The following is a 16474-nucleotide window of genomic DNA, read 5'->3' on the forward strand; positions in this document are numbered from 1 at the left end:
CTTCGAGTGTTCAGGTGTAACGCCCAAGAAATAAATAAATTACTTAAAATAAGAATGTATTGAAATATTAGATAAATAAAAGTTTAGTTAATGCATGAATGTAAGAATATGTTTTTGGTATGTGAATATGCACATGTGAGAATATTAGACTTAATTGGCCAATGTAGAAATGTGTATATATGTAGATGTGTTTAATTAATCCATGCATGAGGTTCTAATTATATGATGAGCTATATATATATTTATGTGACCAACCAGATTAAGAAACATATACTAAGATGATGACACTAGAGCACCGGTTTTCTAGCTTAGTGAACTAGGTGGGAAATATGAATTGTGTGGGTATTTTAAAGTGTGAACCAGCATCACAGATCCTATAAACTCCAGATCAAATGAAAACAAATCAGGCCATGTAATAGGTTCGGTAGTTTGGAATAAATCAGAATGCATAATTGAGGGATACAAGGGTTTTAGAAGCTGAAAGTTACTGAGTGAACAGTAACTGGATGCTTAGCTGGAAATGATATTTTTGTTTAGTAATCATCAACACTAATGGGATATTTTGGAGTGAAAATGAGCTGGAAAGTGAGTGAGAGAGGAGTCCTAGTTCGGATGAAATCAGGAGATGGTTAGTTAGCTTAATTAGTTAGGATTCAGATTATGGTTAAAGGAGATAAGAGATATTTAAGAAATCTAATGATGATTTTATCCTAAACCCAGCCTTCACCGAACACCTGGTTGCTCCCTAACCATAGATCGTTTTTCTTGAAGAAATCTGGACCCCTCATGTTCTCTATAGATATGAGATTAAGCTTCAGCCATTGTTCAAGAAAAACATCACCGAACTCCATTTCTGCATTAGACATCCTGCAACATTCCTACTTTCGGATAGAACAGAAAAACCAGAATTGAAATCATCCCCTCATTGCCGTTTCTGTTATCAAAACGTGGAGAAGAGCTTAGAAAGTCATACACATCTTTTTCTCCTTGTAACATTAACCAACCAGTAGCAAGTCAACCAAAAAAATGCAACTTCAGCTCTCTGTTTTTCTTACACTTCCGGTCACTCTTGTTGTTTCGAGTTCTTGAGAGCAAGTGTAACACCTTGTGCTTGTCCCTCCGTGGTGTATTCCATATCCAACAGAAAAATGAACCAAGGAGCTCAGTTTCAGTTCATTCCTCACACCTTCGGACAGTAACCTTTGAAGAGACAAAGAAGAGTTCAACTTGAGTCTCAACCCAACCTGGGATTTTCGGACAGCAGCTCTTGGTTTTCACCTCCAGCAGTAGGTCCTCTATTTACCTAGTTGAACAAAGGAAATCTCCTCTTTTTCACCTTATAATCATGTCCTTACTTGTCCTTCTTTTTATATGGTTGCTAGTGACCTTTGGATTCGGTTGACAGCAGCAAAAAGAAATAAGTGCAGCACTTATTTCATCCAAGCAGAACCGGGTAAGCTTCCTAAAGGTAGAAGAATAACATGATATGTATATAGGTAGATAAAAGTTTAGATGGAGGAATGATGAGCATGATTTGTTGTTATGTATATATATGTATATGTACATAACAGAACCGGTAGTGATATATGTGTAAATATATAAAACAGAATCAGAAAAATGATGTGTTTATGCTGTGAGACAAACCGAACCTGTTTGCTAAGAACTGACCGTGTAAAGTGTGAATGGTTATAGATGTGTGTTGTGGATATATATATAGTGCTGAAACAGAAACATAAAAAGGTGTGTGTGCTGTGCGTGCTGTGATGAAACAGAAGAAACAAAAAAAAGGAGGTGTGCTGTCATGCATGCAGTGAAATTCGTGTGTGCTGTGTGTGTGTGTCCAGGTGGATGTTTCAAGTGCAAGGTGCTGTATGTGGGAGTGTGATAGGTAACCAGGTGCTGTTTTCATGATAAAAGTGTACCAATATAGTGGAGGTATAAAATATATATATATATATATATATGCACTTAGACATGAAAAACCGTGTGTGTGCATGTGTAAAAAATGTATGGGATTAAGTGCTCATGCTGGTGCTGTCTAATAAAAGTGTGTGGATTGTGATTTTGCTGTCAAAGAAAAAGTGAACGTGTGTGAAAAGTGAGGGGCAGATCTGTGGTTTAGATTAGTGACAGAAACCAATAGAAAAACAGTGAAGGAAAATAAAAGGAGACTAAGAGAAACACATGGGTAGAAATAAAAATTGCTTATTGGTAAGGTAGTGTTCGGGTTAGTGCAGAAAAGTGGAAAAAAATCTGTAACAAAAGGGAGTCAAATTTGTAAACAATGACTATAGGGTGTAGGATATAAAAAGTTAATCAAATGGGAAGACCATGGGATGCTTACTTAAGCACTAAAAATAATAATAAAGTTGGATATGTATATGTACATTCTTGACACAAGTGTATGTAAATATATGTATGTATATTATTTCTGTTTTGTGTACATCTATATGTAAGTATGATACGCAACATAAAATATATATATGCATATATATATATATACATATATGGTAGTGTCAAATACAAGAAATTATAGGTTCCAAATATAGTGCTAAAAAGAAGGAATGTATATATATATATATATATAATCTCTTTTGTTAGTATAAAAATGATAAGGTTACAAACGAAAATGTGGTTATTAAAATATCCAAACAATTAATGGTTCCATGTACTTAAGGACTAAGAGAGATGATTATAAATGATAATTTTCTTAGCACTATTTACTAATTTCATATTTCATGAATATAACCCTGCAGTTGATATTTTTGTGGACCCTGTGGAAGCGAAGGACTGTAAGTATAAATTACTTACTGACGGTAGTACTGGATTTCAATAGTGTTGTGTTTATGTTTTATTTTAATTGGATGCGCATGACTGATTATTGCATACTGTTAATAATCAACCTATTAATATTGGGCGCGACGTCTCCCAAAGGTTCAGGATGGTAAATGTGCCTGAAACCGGAAACCATAATAATCATATTGATTGGGACGGCTTTCAAAGTACTAGAGGAGGGAGGTCTCCGATAGTGCGAAAATAAGTTAATTAAAATGTAATGTAGAGGGGACGGCCTCGAGAAAGACGTTGACCGGGGGGACGGCCCTTATAAGAGTGGAGTGCAATGACTATATTGAACTGTTAAACTTTGCATGAAAACTATCACTACATCATTATGTCATATCTCTGTTCCTTAAATAACGCATAAATCATGATGTTGTTGAATGACAGTTAGCTCACTTATGGAATTATGGGATTGTGGTTATAACCACCTTCTCATAGATGACTGTGCAGGCACAGACACTGACGAGTATCAGGATTATCAGGAGCCTTGTGATGATCCTGGTTTCATAGATGAGACTGTCTAAAGTCTCCTTTTTGTGATAGACTTGCTGAACAGTTTATCTTCCATGTTGTTATTAGGTTTTATTTTATGTACTTTCTAGACATCTTATGCTTTATTTTATGGTTTGTAATATGACTACTATTACATAGGACGTGAGCCGTATGTGGCCCTTATGTTATTGCTTTGTGTGTATTTATTTGTAAGACCTTTTATTATCTTAATGTAAGTTGAGGTATTTCAGTCAAAGCTCTATATGTGTTGAAAGGGAATTGTCCCTGTCGGTTTAAAAAGAAAGAAAAAAAAAGATATTCGTATTTTCCGCTGCGAGATTTATCGCCTCTGAAAGGTTAATGACACGTGATTATCCAGATATAATTACTTACGCTCTTTTGTAAAAAGCGAGTCGTTACATCAGGTTTCAGGCACATCAGGACAGAATGTGCAAATCTGAATAAATTAAAAGGGAAAGCCTTTAATGCAACTCTAAGTGATGAGTCTTAGAAGGAAGAAGAAACTCCTGAGGAAGAAAAATTCCTGGCCTTCGTGGCCCCACATGAAGAAAAGGAGGATTCTCAATCTTACTACTCCGAGAATAGTGAAGAAGAAGATATGCAGTCAGCCTATCAACTTCAATATGTAGAGTTCTTAAAAATGAGGGAGAAATACAAGCAGCAGGTACTAGAGCTTAACAACCTTAGGACTGAGAAGACTGCCATGCTCATAAAGATCAATAATCTAGAAGAGAGGCTTCTGGAGACACAGTTATAGCTAGAGAGAGTCTCAGACGAGAAACTAATTCACATGCTCTCTATTCAGAAGTGCCCAACCGACAAGACCGGACTCAGGTATTGATGAGTGCCAAATATTGTGTATTTAGACCCCTTAATTTGCATTCGCTAAGCCTTTAGCTTTTTTATTTTTTAATGTTTTTGTTTAGTTTTTGTGTTTGAGTGTTTTGCAGTCCATTGAGAAAAAAATGATGATTTTTATGTGGAATTGCAAATTTAGAGAAAATAATATTTTGTCCAATAAAAGACCATGTGCGGCAGAAGTTTGGAAAGCATATATGTTAGGAACCAAAGACACAAGTGTATATATATATATGTTAGGAACCAAAAAGGACCGGCCAGAATTCCGAAAATCAAAAAGGAGAGAAATAAGAGAAATCATGGGTGTGCAACGCCTTAGAGATTGAGAGACATATTGACCTAGTAGCACTCAAAACCCTAGGACTTGCCTATAAATATCTTGCTTTTCTCTTGTAAAAAGAGTGAGGAGTGTGGAGGCGTGAGCCTCTTTGTACATAACTTCTTTGGCTTTTGTTCTCATGCAATTTTCTCTTTTGTAAAGTCTTCTATTTTCTTTATGTTTTTTAATAAAATTTAGCATTTTGTTTTTAGTTATGAGAGGTTAATTCTTCAACTAAGGTTGAAGATGAAACCTCTCCATTGAATGTTCGTTTATTAAAATTGGATATTCATTGTGTTTCAACCGATGGATACATCGAATGATTTGATTGAAAAATGATATCCATTATGATTTGTTTGTCAAAACGGATACATTGGATGATTTAATTTCAATTCGGTATTCGTTGTGATTTATTTAATGGTTGGATTCATTGAATGATTTAATATGCATTTTCTTTGGGACTTTGAACAATCAATAAGGCATAATTGTTTATCGGGTCTATGAATAAAATACAAGAATGTGTTGTTTGCTATGGCAAGGTGGATTCTAAAACCTTAGTATTTTTTTTAATTGTTCTTATTCAATTTTTAATTTAGTTTATTATTTTGATTTATAAAAAAATCTCAAAAACTCGGCACTAGGTTAAAATAGAATTAGTTTAAATAGAAATTAATTTTTGCAACACAATTTCATGTGGATAAGATCTCGCACTTGCACATACACTATATTGCAAACGATTCGTGCGCTTGGGAGTATTAAAATTTGCACATCAAGTTTTTGGCGTCGTTGCCGGGGAATTGTTTTGTTTGTGAAAATTGATTTTTGTTTGAATTGATTTTATTTTTCTACTAGTTTGGGTAGATTTTTGTTTTATTTTTCTTCTTCCAATTTTTGTTTCTTTTTATTTTTATTTGTTTTTGCTTTATTGTCTAACCAAAAAGAAAAAAAAAAAAAAAAAAGAAAAAAAGAAAAAAAAGAGCAAGGATTTCTGTTTTGTTGTTATTTCAGGTTGTGCGGAATTTTGCGAAGTCGATCGAGTGACCATCAAAGTCAATCGATCGAACCAACACTGGAGGCATTACCTAGAAAAGTTCAGTAGCATAAATTTTTTGCCAAAAAATTATTTTTGGTCCAAACTTGTAAGTTTTAATTCTTACCTTTCTGGTGTCTGTGTTTGTTGTATGCATTCGTGTTAGTCTTCATATTTATTTTTATTATTTTGTTTGTGCTATTTTTCTTTTAATCTTAAAAAAAAAAAAAAAATTGCTAGTGTGGTCTTACGGCTATATCCAAGTGTCTAGGCAAGTTCTGGCTAGGAAAGTTTTGGGATTTAAGTGTGTCTGGTGTGACCCCCCTCACTTTCCTGGGAACGAACTTAGGCTCCTGGAGAATTCTATCTACCCCACTTGCATTATCTTTAAAAAAAGAAAGAAAAAAAAAGGGGTTCATATTTTTGGTAGGATAATTGCATGCTAACAAGTGATTGTAAAACATGAATTATCACCCATATGGACCATGTTCATGTTGCTCTGATCCTCATCATTGTGCTAGTAATTGTCCATCTTGGGGACAATTCCATAATTTTTCATATGAGCAAATGAACACAAATTTCTCCAGCCCGGGGTTCGATTCAAATTCTAATTTTTACAACTCGGACAGGAGCAACCATTCTGATTTCTCGTGGCAATCTCAAGCCATGAGAAATTGTGCTCCCCAATTTCAAGAATTGCATCATTCTGAATATCTGCAGTTCGAAAACCAAGTCCTCAATCCTTCATCATATGATCCCCTTCCTCAAAAATCGTTGGAAGATACACTGAAGGAATTTATGGAGATAACTGGCCAATCTACAATTCAAGTTCTACAACCAGAGTCATCATTGGAGGACACGCTGAAGGAATTTATGGAGAACACTAGCCAAACCATGCAAGAAATTAAGAATGTCACCATGGTTGATAGCTCAGCCATTCGAGAGATCGAAGATGCCACTATGGCCAATACTTCAGCGATTCAAAGGTTGGAAGGACAACTTAATCATCTAGTTGCTGAGCTAAACAGAATGGAGGAAGAAGAGCTTCAGGATCAGTTGATGGCTGACAGGCACTACATGATTGATGAGGGTGACTCCAACAATCTTCATTATGAGCATGTCAAAGCCACCACCACACTTGAGAATGAGGTAGTTTTTGAAAAGATTGTTAATGAGCCAAGTCTGGAAGATCCTTTTGAAGAGAGCTCTGCTCAATTCGAATTTGACCTTGACTTTGTACCTAAGCAAGATGAGGCTTTATTGGATTCCACTCCCGAGATACGACCTGAGAGTGGGGAAACCACTGAGATATCATTCCCCAACACATCTTCATCAGCAGCTAAGAAGGAAGAGAAATGAGAGCACTTGGAATATATTGAGCACCTTGAGCACACAGAGCCCCTGCCAAATCCACATATGACCAATGTCAAGGAAATGAGTACTGAAGCCCATTCCTTCATCACAATCCCTCTTGAGACATTTCATGAGCCCCAAGCTTCAGTTCTTTAATGTCTCCAAAAGCCATCTTTTGCTAAAAGCCTTAAGGATCGATGCATACAAGATCAAAAATCTAGGAATCATCGTCCTAAGAAGATCCTTCGAAGCAAGCAAGTTGGCCACCTAAGAAGGCGACACAGGCTCCCAGAGGGGTATCAAATTTTAAAGAAGAAAGGGTGGAAAAGATTGGTTGGACATCCACGTGATCGGGGAAGGCACTGTAAATTTTCTTTTCCCTTTTACTTTCTGTATAGTTGATTTCTTTCATTTTTCATTTTATTTCTTGTTATTTTATTTTCGTTTCTAACAGCAATTAACTTTTTGATGTTTGTTTTTATGAGAAAATGTTGTTGTTAGTTTTGTTGACAGGTGTTTGGTGTTTAAGTTTGGGGGAATCCCTGACCTTTTTCACACCGCAGCTATTCCTTCCCTTCTGGTAACGTATTTCTACATTACACATTGAGGACAATGTGTAATTCAAGTTTGGGGGTATGGAAAAAACACTTCGTCTGTTTGTTTGGTTATTTTTAGTTGTCTTTTTGTTCTTAAAATTTTGCAAAAAAAAAAAAAATAAAACAAAAAAAAAAATTGTTGTCAAGTTTGAGTTAAACCGTAACTGTGGTTTGCATTTCATTGGCTTGGTTAAAGATTTGAACACATCATGTCATTAGGAATCTGAGTCTTTTGACTTATTTTTGGGCTAGTAAGACTTCACTTGTTTGAGTTAAATTATCATGAGCACATTAGCATGCAATCTGTGGGGTATGAATTTTTGCTTAATCATTATGTATTTTGAGAATTGTTGGATGACCTATTGATAAATAACCTTGGCTTGCAAGATATATTTACATTTATTAAAAAAAAAGAAAAAGAAAAAAAAGAGAGAATAAGATCATTTTGAGTTTTTCACTGAGTAACCGGGCCTTTTGCCTCACAAAGCATTGAGTGTTCGCGTCAAAATGTGAGAATTTCAATTTGGTTAATTGTATGGCTAGTTTGGCTTCGTAGCCTTTTTGACTTGAGTAATTAACCCCTTAGGGATGTTGTTACATTTAGTACCCTAAGACCATTTGGTTTGGGAGTCACTGGCCCAACACTCGTTACATGGGTCAATTAGAAAGCTTAAGGGAGTCAGACATTGCACAACCTACAAAAAAAAAAACTATAAATAAAATAAAATAATATCTTGCCTTGGTTATTTCATTTGATAGGGATTCCAATGATTTTTGAGGTACTTATCTTTGAGATTAAAATGAAACCTCATGGTTGTACGTTAATTCCACTCTACACTTTTGAGAACAGGTGATGTCTTAATTGTCCATTTATGAGTAATTTGATGTTGCATCCCTTGTTGATATTGATGATGGTATTTGTCTTTTTAAGCATGCTAATGACGTATGAACCATGGTTTGTGTAAAAATTCTTTCTTGTTGACAACATATTGTTTCAATGTTTGTGGGTATCATTTCTAACAAACCCTCACTAGACTTCACTCGTCCTCTAGGGAGTCCTAGGGGTTTAAAAGGCTTGTTACATATGCTAAATTCAATCGTCCCTCCCACGAAAGCGAATTTATGTTTATTGCTTTGATTTTATTTTTTATTTTGTTTTGCTAAGGGACTAGCAAAATGTAAGTTTAGGGGTATTTGATGAGTGCCAAATATTGTGTATTTAGACTCCTTAATTTGCATTCACTAAGCCTTTAGCTTTGTTATTTTTTAATGTTTTTGTTTAGTTTTTGTGTTTGAGTGTTTTGCAGTCCATTGAGAAAAAAATGACAATTTTTATGTGGAATTGCAAATTTAGAGAAAATAATATTTTGTCCAATAAAAGACCATGTGCGGCAGAAGTTTGGAAAGCATATATGTTAGGAACCAAAGACACAAGTTTTATGGGAAGAGGCCGAAACTCATGGACCATCTATATATATATATACTTTTTTGTACATGGACGTGGAGTGCATTAAGTGCATTAATGTTGAACCTGCAGCCATGCAATTCATTGCCAAGACATGTTTTTGGTCTCCTGTAAAGCAACGAAAGATTCAATTCTTTCCAAACATGACACCTGGCAGCAAAGAAATCATGTAAGGGCAAGAGTGATGCACGCTTGAATTCTTTCCACAAGAGAGCAACACACGGTCTCCTTAAAGCAGCACACATCTCTCAAAGGAAAGGCAACACCGAGTGATATAATCTGTCCGTGCGGCACAAGAGAAGGATATTAAGGCATCACACGGTTTTCTGGAAGATTGAGAGAATATCTTCTGTCCAGATTTGGCAACCCGATACACACTTGATTCCCTTGATTTGGCAGCACAAAGAAGGATGCTCGTTTTTCTTGAACACACGTTTCTGCAATAGCTCTTCACATTACTTCTTTCCAAACTAGGCAGCACTCAATTTTCTTTCCATAACAGCGAGATAGATTTCTCTCCAAATTTGCAAGGCACCGAACACATGGACTCTTTCCATACTCAGTAGCTGAAGCACAAATTCTTTCCTTACCTGAGCAACAGCAGAGAATCACGCCCGAGACCAGTGAACACGTGAACGTGGAGGGCAGCAATTAGTGCAACACCGAAATATTGTACATGGGCTCTTTCCAAAAAGGACCTGCAGGAATTCTGAAAAATCAAAAAGGAGAGAAATGAGGGAAATCATAGGTGTGCGGCGCCATAGAGATTGAGAGATATATTGACCTAGTAGCACTCAAAACCCTAGGACTTGCCTATAAATATCACGCTTTTCTCTTGTAAAAAGAGTGAGGGGTGTGGATGTAATACCCTGTATTTTAAGAGATTGAGTAAAATATCTTAAAATACGATTTAAGGCCTAATAATGGGAATAACATACATATGAATATTTGTGGAATAAATATTCATCAAGATAGGTATGAATATTTAAGAGATTAAATATTTATTAGAAATATGTATATAAGTATATAAGAGTTAAAATAGATTAGAATTAAACTAAGTCTAATTCGATCGATCGATTATAGAATCGATCGAGCAATTGTTTAATGTCTTAAAATCGATCGTGCGATTAGAGAATCGAACCCTTATTAGAAGCCGAAATCGATCGATCGATTAATTAGTCAATCGGGCGATTTAGTTATATAGGTGCTGAAACGGATGAAAATTTGGCTAAGTATATTGGATCGATCGAATATTTTATAGTGTAAAAAGTAGATCGATCGACCTACTGTTCAATTGGATCGATCGAATATTTTATAGTGTAAAAAGTGGATCGATCGACTTTCTGCAGAAAACAGATTCATGCACCGAATCTTCGAAAATCTGGTATTTAATACCAAATCTTCCCAAATCTTCTCCCCAGCCGTTGGATGCGATCGTTTTGGAGCAATCTTGGCCGTTCATTTCACTATAAAAGGAGCCCAATCCTTTCCTTTGATCACACATCTCATTTCTCTCCCAAAACTCTCTCAAACTCTCTCCCAACCTCTCTCAAATTCTGTCTCTCTCTCTCTCTCGGTTTGTCCAGCAGAAGAAAGGTAGAAGAAGATCAGAAGAAGCATCAAGGAAGCTCTCTTTCTTGTGGGTAATCTCTCTAGTTCCCTTTCTCTCTTTCTCTCCCTCTCTATTCTCTCTCTCTCGGTTACTTGTAGTAAAGAAGAGAAAAAGAAAAAGAAAGAAAAGGGAAAGGAAAAGGAAATGATATTTAGTTTTTAAGGTTTTTGATTATATGAGTTATTTATTAATCTAATGTTTTTAAGATGTATTTCTAAACAGGGTATTTCAAGCGGAGTATTGAAATATAAAAATACGCCGTTATGAAGCCCGAATAAAAATATATTACTTTACAAAAACGTCGTTACGCTGCACAAATATTTTTAAGTATTTTAGATATTATTGATATTAATGCCATTATGCTGCCCGGACTTTATAAAGAATAAAATAAGGTTATAAAGCTCATTATATATATATATATGCTTTTAATGATAAAACTTTTATAATGCTATGGGTATTTTAGTTATTAAAAATGATATTATGCCTGCATGAAATACGCAGCATTATAATTAGACTAATTTATACGCCGTTACTAGGTCTAGATAATGTTAGAGATTACAATAAGGTTTAAAGGTTAAAATGGGAATAACTTTAAAATGCATTGTCAGTGAATTATATTAATTCACTATTGTTTGTATTAAATTATTGCAGTGAATATTTATCTGTAAACACTTTCCGAAGCGGGAAATAACTGTGAGTATTCTTACTCACTGAGGATCATGTGGTTGTTTTCTTTAATATTGTGATTTCTGCTTTATTTAATTATATGCATAGGAATAGTATATTGCATACTGTTAATAATTCTGATGCAAGGTTAATAACAAGTTGACTGTTGGGATGGTCAATGTGCTAGGCAAGTTATGGCTACTTAATTGACTGTCGGGATGGTCAATGTACTTGGTTGTCGGGATGACCAATGTACTAAGTATACTACTTTGACTACTAGTGCGAAAAACAATAATAAGTACAAGTTGACTGTTGGGATGGTCAATGTGCTAGGCAAGTTATGGCTACTTAATTGACTGTCGGGATGGTCAATGTACTTGGTTGTCGGGATGACCAATGTACTAAGTATGCTACTTTGACTACTAGTGCGGAAAAGTTAAAAAAACATGGTAAGGGAGTCTGTGCTCCAATAATTAGCCGCTTAAACGAACAGGGATTTAATGGCCCTGGTATGAGAGGAGTGCAAGAAGAAAATGAATAAGACTGTGCATATAAAATGTCATTACATCATATCATTGCATCGTATATTGTTAAGTAAATCAGTAATCATCATATTATTGAAAACAGTGGACTCACTTTAGTGTTTTGTGTTGTTGTCTTCTTTCTGTATTATGTGTCAAATCAGGTTATGAAGAAGAAGAATATCAGGACTATCCAGACACTTAGGTGGATCCTGACACTAGTATTTGAGGCTAGACCGCCTCCCTTTTTGGGAACTACTATGTTATAGTTCATCAACTTAGTTTAAAGACAATATTTATGATTCTGCAGTTATGTAGTCATTAAACCTCAGATGTTTGGCTTGTATGACTACTTATGCCCTGTGAGGCATGACTACTACTACTTTGTATAATTATGCTGACTTACTTATTATATCTATCTTGAGGTATTTCAGTGGAAGCTCTGAAGTGTTACTCAATTCCTAAGTTTGTGCTATATTCATATATATTCCGCTGCCAATTTATAACTCTGATGAGTTAGTAACGTTACGTGGAAATCGAAAAATTTTCACTTACGCTTTTTGTAAAAGCCGGGCGTTACAGTGGAGGCGTGAGCCTCTTTGTACATAGCATCTTTGGCTTTTGTTCTCATGCAATTTTCTCTTTTGTAAATTCTTCTATTTTCTTTATGTTTTTAATAAAATTTAGCATTTTGTTTTTAGTTATAAGAGGTTAATTCTTCAACTAAGGTTGAAGATGAAACCTCGCCATTGATTACATTTACGTTCTTGTTATTTTATTTATATAATCCCGAATTTTTTTTTACCACTAAATTGTTTAAGTCCAAATTCAATTATTTGATTTATGTCTTTTGATTGAATGTTCATTTATTAAAATTGGATATTCATTGTGTTTGAATCGACGGATACATCGAATGATTTGATTGAAAAAGGATATATCCATTGTGATTTGTTTGTCAAAACGGATACATTGGATTATTTAATTTCAATTGGGTATTCGTTGTGATTTATTTAATGGTTGGATTCATTGAATGATTTAATATGCATTTTCTTTGGGACTTTGAACAATCAATAAGGCATAATTGTTTATCAGGTCTATGAATAAAATACAAGAATGTGTTGTTTGATATGGCAAGGTGGATTCTAAAACCTTAGTATTTTTTTTATTTGTTCTTATTCAATTTTTAATTTAGTTTATTATTTTGCTTTATAAAAAAATCTCAAAAACTCGGCACTAGGTTAAAATAGAATTAGTTTAAATAGAAATTAATTTTTGCAACACAATTCCCTTTGGATACGATTTTGCACTTATACATACACTATATTGCAAATGATTCGTACGCTTGCGAGTATTAAAATTTGCACATCAGGTATGTTCCTCCTACTTCTGATACTCCTTCTACCTCCCAAACTATTTTTGTGAAGCCAGCTATTCCCGAGTGTCCACCCTCAATCGTAGATAAGGGAAAAACTGTTATGGGTGGGGAAGTACCAGTCATCCCTCAGCCTCCGACCAAGCTTCCTATCAAAAGAAAGCCTCATACATGCCATCACTGTGGCGAACCAGGGCACATCAGACCTAAATGCCCACATCAGCAAGTTCAGAGGAAGAAAAAGTGGCAGGCTTTTAAACTCCCATGTGTCACCAATGTGGAGTTAGTAGTCATATCAGACCTAGATGTCCTCCACCAAAGCCACCCAGGCATCATAGATCTCCACCCATAAATCATGTTCCAAGGCATCAGCAGCTGCAGAAGCCTACTCAAGCAAGAGAGACTTGGGTCCCCAAGAAGTTGTATATGGAGGAACAGAAGACTGCAGGAAGGGAAATCTCCTATGAAGGAACATCTTCCGTCAGTTCCTTCATGCAAGATTTGATCAGATTTCTGGCACTACAGCTAAAGAAGGAAGGACAGGACAAGAAAGAGGACATCCAACCCCCAAGGGGGAGCGGACCTACCCAGTAGGTGAGGTCACACATGCTTAGGATTTTGGTTCCTAAATCCTAGAGCATGACAGGTACACTTGCATAACATTTTTATAGCATCATACGAAATCTTTGCATGTTGTTATGGAACCATCTTTTCTATCCCTATATTCCCTCTTGTTTGTCTTGAGGAAATTCTGCAGGTATTAAATAGGGATGATAGAAAAAGCACGTCGAGCGGCTGCTTTTCTATCATGGTATTGTCAAACCTCCCTCCCTGAAGGTCAGGTTTACTTTTATCTTACATACTTGTACTATACTATCATTTTTATTATAAAGCATGTTTTTTTTTTTTTTTTTTTTAATAAAAAAAGGAAAAAGGATGCAGAGTTTTGTTGTTCCATTATATAGCTTCCAGATATCTTATGTCTGTTTAATTGATGCCTCAATTTTTGATGCATTTATTCTTTTTCCTTTATATAACTGAATGTTTTTCTTGATTTCTGCAAAGTTTCCCAGTTGCATTCGTACTAGATAGTTGCTTTTCTCATGCGATAAAAAATGTGCACTATCCAAGGCTTCCCTAAGGTATTTTTTTTTCTCTCCTCTGACTTTTAGCTTCTGGAAATTCTAACTCAGAGAGATTTTTTTTGCTAAGATGGTCAAATTGACCAACTCGCTAGTTGAACCTAGAACCCATAAATTCTAGCATTCTTTCTAGGTTGCAGCACCAAGTGATAAAAAGCATTCAAAACTAAATAAATATGGATAAATAAAAAGATCCACTGCTTATGTGCTATAAATCTGTTCTTGATCTTGTCCCTATAGAAACAGTTAGTGACCAAATCATTGCGGAAATAGATGGTCACTAAAGGACGATGTAAAAGAAAAAGTGTTGCAGCTTAAGGGGAGTGTATCAGATGAGGGTCGCTAGGCCCTAGAAAAATAAGGTTTGACTTTTGACTAATCTAACATTGATTTTCTCTATTCTCTAGAAAATCCAGGTGATTTAAGTCATATCAATGAAATTCATATCTTTTTGAGAAAGCCTTCACACACACGCATTGCTTGAATTAAGTTTACTATTAAAAAATGTCTTTCTGCAGGGAAATTTTTGTGCTTATTGACTCTTAACTCTCATTTATATCTTGGTATATTTTTGAAATGCTAATTGAACTGGGACATCAGCTTTATATACATGCCTGTTCTTGAAATTATTTGGGAAATATTTTTCTGCTATTTTTTCTCTCTTTTTCAGATTTTTTAGTGAAGTGTCCGGATGGTGGTTCTGGGTGTCCGAATGGTAAGGTTGATTAGTCCGGACGGGCGTGTTTTTGCGATCTCTTACTTGGCACTACGTCCGAATGTCACTTAAGTTTCGTCCGGACGGTGAACCCTGTAGGGTTATATCGCTTTCCCCCCGGTGCTGCACCCGCCTTATGTCATTTATTTTTTGCTTCTTTTGTCGTCTCGTGCGGTTTTTCTGTGTTTTTTATGCGTATTTCTCACATGCTCGGGTCCTCTTTGCAATTTATCTCCACCCCAGGTATGTTTTTATACCCTTTTACTGATTTATTTTAAGTTTTTATGCTTAAAAATAGTTTGTTTTTGGGTTTCTCTTATTTTGAGTTTAATATGACTTATTGCTCAAAATTCTTATTGTTTTGGATGAGATTTTGCATATTTGGTATCTTGATATTGTTTGGGTTGAGTTTTATATGTAGTTGTAATTTTTGGGATAGTCCATTTTACAATAGTCATAATGCCCAAATTTTTTTTGGACTAACAGGAATTAATGTTTTCATGGATTTCACTGTGATTTTATTTTCGCCCAGGGAATATGTCTTCAGATGACTCTCCTCCCCGAGTCAGGAAAAGAACTGAAGAGTTAATTGCTGACAGGCTACACCGCATGCAATCGCGGCAGGTCCTATAGGAGCGGAATCTTCTCCGCGTAGATCTGAGGGATCCCGTTCTACTCCCCATTGCTCAGATGCTTCTAGAGAACCAATGGAAGTACCTGTACAATTGTGCCTGCCCAACCTTTCCCAGACTGGTGCGGGTATTTTATGGCAACATGATCATCATCCAGGATGATGACAGAGGACTGATTATGCAGACCATGGTCAGAGGACAGCCGATTCAGATTGATCCACAGCTTATCAGTGCTGTGATTGGAGTACCTATTTCACCAGTCTCAGGCGTTCCTTTCCCTGCTGGTGATGAGGCACCCAGCATTGACTTTTTTCATGATTTTTTTGGGATGAGACCACAGAGAGAGGACAAGTCTTACTCCCAGATCAACATCGGTGCTTTTGCTCCTATGCACCAATTTTTAGCAAAGGTTGTTGTGACAAACCTTTGGCCTCAAGCTCGTCAAAGTGAGCTTACTCTCAAGAAGGCCACCCTTCTCTATGCCATAGAGATGCGGACTCCCTTTTGCTTGTGCAAGCACATCTTGCACACTATGCTCGAGGTTCGAGACGAGAAGAACACGAGTCTGTCTTTTGGTTGTTTAATCACTCAAATCTGTCTTCAGGTCGTGACAGATATTTCAGACTCTGAGTCAAGATCACGGATTCCAAATCCTCTTGGCATTCAGACCCTTATGAAGTTGAATGCGCAGTTGCGGCAAGAGGCTCAAGGCGGTGTTCCTTAGCCTCCACCAGTTCCCCCACCAGCAGCTGCATCATCATCATAGCCTCCACAGGGAATGTATTTCCAAACCGGTCAACTGTTTTTATCCCAGAATGGCCAAAGGGGAAGTTTGTTAG

The 16474-nt window shown here is 36.0% G+C and overlaps 1 long non-coding RNA gene across 1 annotated transcript; it reads left to right on the forward strand.

Moving 5' to 3' along the window:
* Positions 1 to 10581: 10581 nt before the first annotated feature.
* Positions 10582 to 12053, forward strand: LOC133881708 (uncharacterized). Its single transcript, XR_009902580.1, has 3 exons — positions 10582 to 10618; positions 11239 to 11280; positions 11939 to 12053. It is a non-coding gene; the product is annotated as an uncharacterized LOC133881708 (long non-coding RNA).
* The last annotated feature ends 4421 nt before the right edge of the window (positions 12054 to 16474 follow it).

Source organism: Alnus glutinosa, chromosome 11 (assembly GCF_958979055.1).
Source record: "Alnus glutinosa chromosome 11, dhAlnGlut1.1, whole genome shotgun sequence".
NCBI lineage: Eukaryota > Viridiplantae > Streptophyta > Magnoliopsida > Fagales > Betulaceae > Alnus > Alnus glutinosa.